This window comes from Falco peregrinus, chromosome 12 (genome assembly GCF_023634155.1).
Source record: "Falco peregrinus isolate bFalPer1 chromosome 12, bFalPer1.pri, whole genome shotgun sequence".
Taxonomy (NCBI): Eukaryota; Metazoa; Chordata; class Aves; order Falconiformes; family Falconidae; genus Falco; species Falco peregrinus.
In genome coordinates, this window is record NC_073732.1 from 9,822,603 (window position 1) to 9,831,234 (window position 8,632).

The following is an 8,632-nucleotide window of genomic DNA, read 5'->3' on the forward strand; positions in this document are numbered from 1 at the left end:
TCTCTGAAATGTCTGTACACGTGTAGCTTAGGGAATAACCAGGAAGAATTAGAGATCTGTGTGCAGCCGTAGGGCCATGATCTCACCGTAATTACAGAGACATGGTGGGATAGCTCGTATGAGTGGAACGCTGTCATGGATGGATGTGTACTTTTTAGGGAAGCCAGACCAGCAAGGAGAGGTGGTGAAGTTACTTTTTATGTGAAGGAGCAAATGGAATGTACTGAGCTTTCCTTAGGGGTGGGTGAAGAACATGTTGAGAGCTTATGGGTAAAGACTAAGGGGTAGGCCAATATGGGTGACACCATTGTAGGTGTTTACTACAGGCCACCTGATCAGGAAAAGGAAGTCAATGAGGCCTTCTACAGGCACCTGGAGGTAGCCTCGTGATCACAGGCCCTGCTTCTCGTGGTGGACTTCAGCCACCCTGGTATGTGCTGGAAAGACAGCACAGCTGGGCACACATGGTCCAGGAGGTTTCTGCAGAGCATTGATGGTAACGTTTTGATGCAGGTAGTGGAGGAATCAACAAGATGAGGTGTGCTTCTGCACCGTGTATTAACAAAAAAAGAAGGACTTGTTGGGGGTGTGAAGGCTGGGGGCACCTGTGGCTGCAGTGACCATGAGATGGTGGCGTTAAGGATCCTACATGCAGGAAGCAGGGCAACAAGTAGGGTTACAACCCTGGACTTCAGGAGAGTGAAATTTGGCCTCTTCAAGGACCTGCTTGGAGGAATCCCATTAGGGGTCTGGAAGGTAGGGGGCTTTAAGAGAGCAGGCTAATATTCAAGCATCACTTCCCAGAAGTCCATCGGTGCATCCCTATAGGTAAGAAATTGAGCAAAGGGGGCAGGAGGCCTGCATGGTTAAGCAAGGAGCTTCTGGCAAAACTCAAACAGAATAAGAAGGTTTATGGGATGTGGAAAAAGGAACAGGCCACTGGGGAAGAATATAAGAATGTTGTCAGAACGTGCAGGGAGATGATGAAGAAGGCTAAAGTCCATTTGGAATTATATGTGGTGAGGGATGTCATGGACAACAAGAAAAGCTTCTTCAAGTACATCAGTAGTAAAAGGACAACTGGGGAAAATGTGGGCCCGCTGCTGAGTGAAGTGGGTGCCCTGGTGGCAGAGGACACCAAGAAGGTGGAGTTACTGAATGCCTTCCTTGCTTCAATCTTCAGTGCTAAGTCCAGCCCTCAGGAATCCCAGACCCCGGAGGCAAGAGAGGAGGTCTGGAGAAAGGAGAAGTTCCCTTGGCTGAGGAGGATCGCATTGGAGATCACTTAAGCAAACTTGACACCATAAATCTATGGGCAGCAATGGGATGCACAGCAAGTGCTGAAGGAGCTGGCAGATGTTATTGCTAAGCCACCCTCCATCATCTTTGAAAGGTCATGGAGGGACAGGAGAGATGCCCAAGGACTGGAGGAAAGCCAATGTCACTCCAGTCTTCAAGAAAAGCAAGAAGGAGGACCCAGGAAAATGCAGGCCAGCCAGCCTTACCTCCCCCCTGGAAAGGTGGTGGAACAGCTCATCCTGGAGATGATTTCTAAGCATGTGGAGGAAAAGGTTATCGGGAGCAGTTGACATGGATTCACCAAGGGGCAATCACGACTGTCCAACCTGATAGCCTTCTATGACGGAATGCCTGGCTGGGTAGACAAGGGGAGCGCAGTGGGATGTTGTCTACCTTGACCTCAGTGAGGATTTTTCTGCAGACCTGTCAGGTAAAACGGGTCATGAAACAATGCCATACAGCTACCTTAGCGTGGGCCAGTGAGGTGTTTCAGCTATTTTGGTAGGCTTAGGAGTGAAGCTGTGATTTACAACCCTGTTCGTGACACACATGTCCTCTTCAGTTCCTGTTTTTTCTGTTTCTTATGTAGCTCTCCTGTTCTTACTGTATTTGCAGATGATATCCCTTACCTGTGTAGATGGAAACACACATGAACAAATGCTACATATTGATGTAATGAGGCTATTAAAAATAAGTTATCACCTTCGGAAGCCTGGAAGATTATTTGAATTGAGAGGATGGACCCAGATGGATGCAAGCTCCATCTTTTAAAACACAGGGAAGTATGTGCAAAGTCTCAGGAACAAAGAGCCTAAAAGGTAAGCCCATCATGTAGTGACTACTGTGAGGCTACTTGAGGGGACAAGTTAATGACAGTATCTGCATCTCTTGAAAGTGTTCGTGTTTTTTCTGTTGCAGTGGTACACAAGCTTGATTTCTTAAAAGCATGAGGTATGAAAAAATTCTGACTTGTTCTATCAGACACGTTCACATAATAATTGCGTGTACTTAATGACCTGCTCTCTCTTCCCACCTCAGACCTAGAGCAAACAGCAAATCACTGGGTGGTTTGGAGAGGCATGGAGAGGTACAAGTGTGCAGCCATTTGCTGTGCAAAAGCGGGAGTCAGGCTGTCCTGTTGGCTCTCTGCTGTTCCAGCTTACCCTCCCAGACCTGCTGCTGGTTTACGTCTAGCCGCCTTTGTGGTGGCTGCTGTTGCAATGGCACAAAGTGTCTTCTGTCACAGGCACAGAACGAAGCATCTGCTATGAGAGAAACATCAAGAACAGCATATTGAAACTCTGTGTTGTTAAAAACTGTTCAGCTGCTCTCTAGAAAGGTGCAAAGGGACCCTGCTCTTAAGGATGAAAGCAGGCACAAGGGCAGCCCGGAGAGGAGAAATAATGTCTTTCATTGATGTTTCTGGGTGAGTCATTCCCCCTCGGTCTGACTCAGCACTGAGCACTGCCACGCTCCCCAGAACATCTCACAACTGACATCAGTCACTGCCCAAGACAAAACATGCTCAATCTGCAGGGCACCATGGTGAAAGCTTAGTTGGGTGACTTTAGCCAAGCACCTGTGCAGGGGAGCAAGTGGCTGTGGACCCTGACATCTTTCTGCATGTAAGCACCTGACAAAGTCTTGCTGACACCTGGCTGAAGAGAGTGCGTAAGTACCCTGGTGTCTCATGGCCTGCTTTCCTAAGAAGAAAAGAGTGGGACACACGTTCCTGAAACCTTCTAACACAGGATCAAAGCCTAAACCAAACCATTACCTGGGTTTTCGAGAATTTGCTTGAACAGCTTGACAGAAAAATGCTCAAATGAGAGAGGAAAAACTTTTTGTGATGCATAAACACATTGCTGCTAGTTCCAAGGAGCAATCTGGATCTTCCCTATTTGCTGAAGGAGGCTGCATTGTGCTGCAAACCGCTACCCAGGGAGGCTGTGCCGGCTGCCCAGCTCCTGTACAGCAGGAGCTGCTCTCATGCTTCAGCAATGCCGTTGCTATGGCTTTGCCCCAGTGTAAATGAGATCAGAAACTGGCTCCCTGCCACTGTGATATGGTTTTTGTGAGAACTGAACTGAATTATGCTTGTCATTGTTTGCTTGAGGTTTTTTCACTAGCAAGATTAGCAATAACGCTGCTCACAAAATCCTCACCTTGAGAAAGATTCAGTGTTGATGTTCCTTTGAAAAAGGAAAACTAAAGGAACTAAAATCAGAGAACCAAACAGTCCATAAATTTGGACACTGTGTCTCAGAGTGTGTTTTCAGTGCTTTCATCTCCAGTGGCATGTTTGATAACTTCCGTTATTACCTGGCTAAGCAGAGGGCTGGGAGGCAGGAGGTCCAAAATCAACCACCCAGATCTGCCACAGAGATCCTGGGTAGATGAGGATAAATGGTTGAATCTCTTGATGCTATTGCTCCCCTTCCAAAAAAAAAAAAAAAAAAAAAATTAATTGTATGTAACTTCAGGTGTTTGGCTCTTTACGTGGCATTGATGAGTCCCTGGTGTGGTTCTGCAAAGCCCTCTATCAGGAGTATTTAGGGCAAAAATCTGTCTGATTTTTAAATTGGTAAGTGTATGGGTGGAGGTAGGTGGTGTAGGTGTAGCTGTGTACAGTAGCAAGGAGACAGACGATGCACAAAGAAGTCTTTCCTATTGCCTATCCCCTTCTCTTATGAGGCTGGGCATACTTTTTGGAACCAGGCTTTTCCTTTCTGTGGTACTACATATAGCACTTGTATACTGTACACGGCTACATATGTGCACAACATTAAAAATTTGCACACTATTATATAAATAATTTGGCTGTCTGAACAAAAGCCACTCATTTTAAAACATTGCAATGTTTTCTGAAAAAGTTAAAATTAAAACACATTCATAAATGTTTTGCCTTTAGCATTCTTTATGTGAAGACGTGTCTTCCTGTAAAAGAGTTATTTTTTTTATTTTCACTATCCTTTTATGGAGGTTTAAATTATCTTGAGTTATTCAATAAAACCCACAAAATTGCTTTGTATGCAATTACTCAGAGAGAGCGCTCCATTATGTGACAGTCACGCAACCACATAATATCCCTTTCATCTATAACTTTCTGTTACTTTTGCCCACTAAGTGTTTGAGAAGGTAAGGCAAGTTTAAAATATTCCAATAGACTCATGCAGGCCTGGGTGCTGCTGATGCTGAGGGAGAAAGTCAGGAGATCTCTGCATGGTCCAAAGAGGCCTATTTATAGGGTAAATAATGCGTATGCGCCCCATTGCCCTAAATGGGATTCTCTGACTTGATTTGCTTTCATCATTTCAGAGCATCTGACTTCTTTTCTATTCTGAGCATTGACCTTCTGATAAGTGATTTTTCCAGCAGAAGGTATGATGATGGTGCCAAGCATTTGAGACAAACTTTTGGCTAAGGACTCTGTGGGTTTTCAGGAACACTTGAACGTGTGAGTTTGAGGGTCTCGTTTTTGGAGTCTAATTCTTATGGATCCTGTATTTTCTGATGGGTCAGACTCTTTAGTCTCTCTGTGCCTCAGTTTCCAGCCTATAAAAGGAAGAAACCATCATTTTTCCATCCCAGTGCGGGTACTGTGAACAAAAATATGTTAAAAATCATGAAGAACTCTAATACTATGGTAATGGAAGCCATATAACAAGGATGGGCAGATAGCCAAGAAAGCTTTTAACATACTTCAGTTTAGGTTTTGGAGTCTAATGAGGCTGAGCCAAATTCTTGATGGTATAAATCAGGAGTTTCACTGATCCATTGACAATCAGGCTGGTTGAAAATTTTGCAGGCATTTCTATGATTAGAGCTTCCTAGACTTACAGATACGTGAGAGGAAGACTTTCCCATGTGACCCTGTGCATGGTGCTCCAACAGTAGATTTTCAGAGCCAGTTTTCTTATCCTAGACTCCAGCAAAACACTCAAATATATATACACCTGCTGTGCTTGGTCAACAGGAGCTCATAAATTTATTAAGTCTTGAAAAGCCCACAGGAAGGAAAGAAGGTTGAATATATAACTACCTCCAAAAACATGGTACTTTAAGGTATATCAAAGCTTTCTTTAAGAAGGACAGATTACACTTTTACTTTTTATGTCTGCAGGCTGAACTCTTTTCAGCCTAAGATTCATTAAAAGGCTTATTGTGCAGAGCTGGCTGAATGAATGGTTTAATGATAAACAGTCAAACATAGCACAAAAACATGAAAAGCTGCATGTGCAGGTCCCCCAACAGGGCTGTTTGAAGTCAAACTCAACTTTGAAGTGCTCTTCAGGTTTTTACTTTCACCTTCCAGCAAGCCTCCTGGCTAGCAAGGAAGATTTTCTATCTTGGAGCTGTCTGTAGCCTGGTTAAGGGCTGGCAGGTGGGTGGTGAGGGGATCTGCTCTTCCTTAGCACGCCAGGAAGGCTGCAGAAAAGCTGCTCTTTAGAGAAGCTCCAGAGTAGTTTGGAGTAGCATGGATGTAGAAGTTTTTCATGTCTTCAATACAGCTTCTTAGAAAAAATATCAAGAGATAAAAATTCGTTCTTCCCAAGGCATTAATAGATGGACTTCATTTTAGGGGGGGTTTGGGTTTTGTTTGAAGTTTCTAAAGCAAACTGTTCAATTTAACTGCCCGTTTAACCACTGGTTACAATATAAAGGCTCACGGCTATGTCTACCGCCTCTTTCCCTGCAGACCTGTGTCCTTTTAGCATGTTGCAGAAGCTGACGGACTTTGCTGAATGTGCTGAACAGCAGCAGACTGGTTTGAGCTGTTACGGAGCAAGCAGTTCTTGCTGAGAGGACAGACCCTTCCACTGATGCCCTCACCATGGCACGTGGGCCCTAGCTGCTTTGCTGCTCTGCTTTATGCAGGTGCAACAACTGTAGCTGTCTCTAAATAAAATGATGCCTGAGAAAGCAAGTGATAGATATGCAGAGGACAGTAAGAAGTCAGGCAGACATCAGTGTAATTTTTTTATTACACGCAAATACATAGTGTGATTGTCTGGTTACCAAAATCTCCAAGGAGTGAGATTTCCTATTTAGCGTGAGGTTTGATGCATGGAAGGGACGTTGTAAGCATCATCCAGCATGAGATATGCTCCAGTCATTGTGAAGCCCTATCAGTGCTGCCATGAATTAAGCTGTGATTTCCATCTCTTGAAAGGGTCAGAATTGAGAGATAAATAAAGTTACATCTGTGAGCCCCATTTTCTTTCAGCTTCCTTTCTGCTACTCAGGTTTACACTGGAATCCTATTTAAATTGTTTATTTGGTACTCAGCCTGTGGAGAAAGTATGAGCCACGCGCACAGAAGCTGTAGGTTGCTGTGAATTTTCCCAGCGCTCCTATTGGAAATCAGTGCTTGACCCCAGTTATGATACCTAATCTGGTGGCAGAAAACAATGTGTTAGGAGGGCAAACGTCATCTTACTTTGTGATTAAGAAGCGTGTGAGATCTGAAGAGGCAGTGGGGGATCTCTCCTGTCTTGTGTGGAGACTTTCAGTGGAGAGGACTTGCAAGAGCTTGTCCCCTGTAGAGCTCTGAGAGGGCACCAGTAAGGTAAATGGGAATGGAGGAAAATGGACCTTGTTTTCATTCCCCCATAAAGATACAGCTCTTACCAGCTGGCATACCAAAGGAGAAAATGCCATTGTTGATACCTTAGGTGCCTGTAAGCTCAGAGAGCTTAGTGATGAAGAAGAAAAAAAAAAAAAAAGATAAAAGGGAAAAACTAGAACTCATAGAGGGGGAAGATGATTTTGTCCTGCCAGTTTATGTGCAAGCCAGGAATTATTCTTTCCTTGAGCCAGAAATATAAGGAATAAAGTAGTAATGTGGTTTTTTCTTTTATCAGAATGAAAATGGTAGAAATTATTTCCAAACACACTCATAGGCACTCTTTTTTTTTATGTTTCATAGGAAAAAATGAAAACCAAACATTTTCAGGAGGCTGTGATCAGAACAAAGCACTAAGGCATTATGTTGGATCGTGTTTCCAGTTTTTTTCATTCTGTACATAAAACAGGTCTCTGGATTTTTTTTCTGCCTGCAGAAAACAAAGCTCTTGGCTCTCTCTGCCTTGTGCCTTCTTTGCCTGGCTCCCTGCGAGAGCAAGCACTGCCTTGGACACTCGTGGCTCTGCAGAGCTCCCTTCCTCCACAGAAACAAAGGTTTGCTCAGGTTACCTGCTGTAGTGGAGACCCCGGGGGTAAACCAGATTTGAAGGCAGTTCCATTTTTTTTAATTACTTGCACCTGAATGGAGCTACCTGAACATGGGCCAGTAACAGAATCCTGGGAATTTAGGCCCTGCTCAGTCTTGTGCATCTTACCCTTATTGCTGAGGTGGCGGCATGGTTCTTAGGAAAAAAGAATTCACTTTTGACTTTCTGTCAAGAATATTCTAAGTCTTGAAGCTTTCTGTCTTTGTTGGTGAAAAATACGTTACAGTTACCTTTTAGCACGTTTGAATTTTTTCCATGTGCTTTCTATGTGTGATTACTCATAGCTCTGTGTGAGAATACTTGTGTGTGTTTAAAAGCCACTGGCTTCCTTTATTTTGTTCAGGAAGCATTCATCTAAAAATTTAGGTTCATGTCTTTACAGTAGGAGAAAATGGACTTCATAAATTGCAGGCTTTGATATAATCAAGTTTCCAAATGTCTTTGAGATCAAACATGTCAAATAAATCATTCAGTCAAGCCCGTTGCTCTTCAGTTTGGTGTTGAATGAATATGTTATAATCTAAACCCTCTCAGGGCCAAAGACTTGGTCAGAGACATAAACAAACGCTTTCTCAACTTAGAGCAGAAATTTGGTCACTGGATAAAAGTTAGAAAACAATAAAATGTGAAACCAAAGTAGCAAACTAAAAGGAACAGAAAACTGTTTTCTTGCCTAATTGTAATTTTATATGTAATAAAAATTCTGCAGGTTCTGCGACCCATAATGATAGAAGTATTTGCTCCCACTGAACAGGGCAGGCTGGGCGAGTCGGTCATTCCCTCTTCCCTACAAGCCAGGTTTGTGAACTCAGGTCAGCTGCCTGCAGTTAATTATGTCCTGGTGCTGCCAGGTAAGCAGAGGAGAGGTGTTTGGAGATGCTGACCACCAGGGCTCGTCCTCCAGGTGATGATCCCACAGGCAGCAGAACAGATAATGAAAAACCTGGCAGGGAGGCTTGGAAATGAGAGTAGTGCAGGTTTACCAGTGAGTCACGGTGTAATGCTGGTAGCAGCACAGTGTTTGCGTGGTGTGTTTGTGACAGGATGAGTCAGGGAATGGAAAGATAAAGTTATGGGTTCCTTAAGCTGGGACTGGCGGT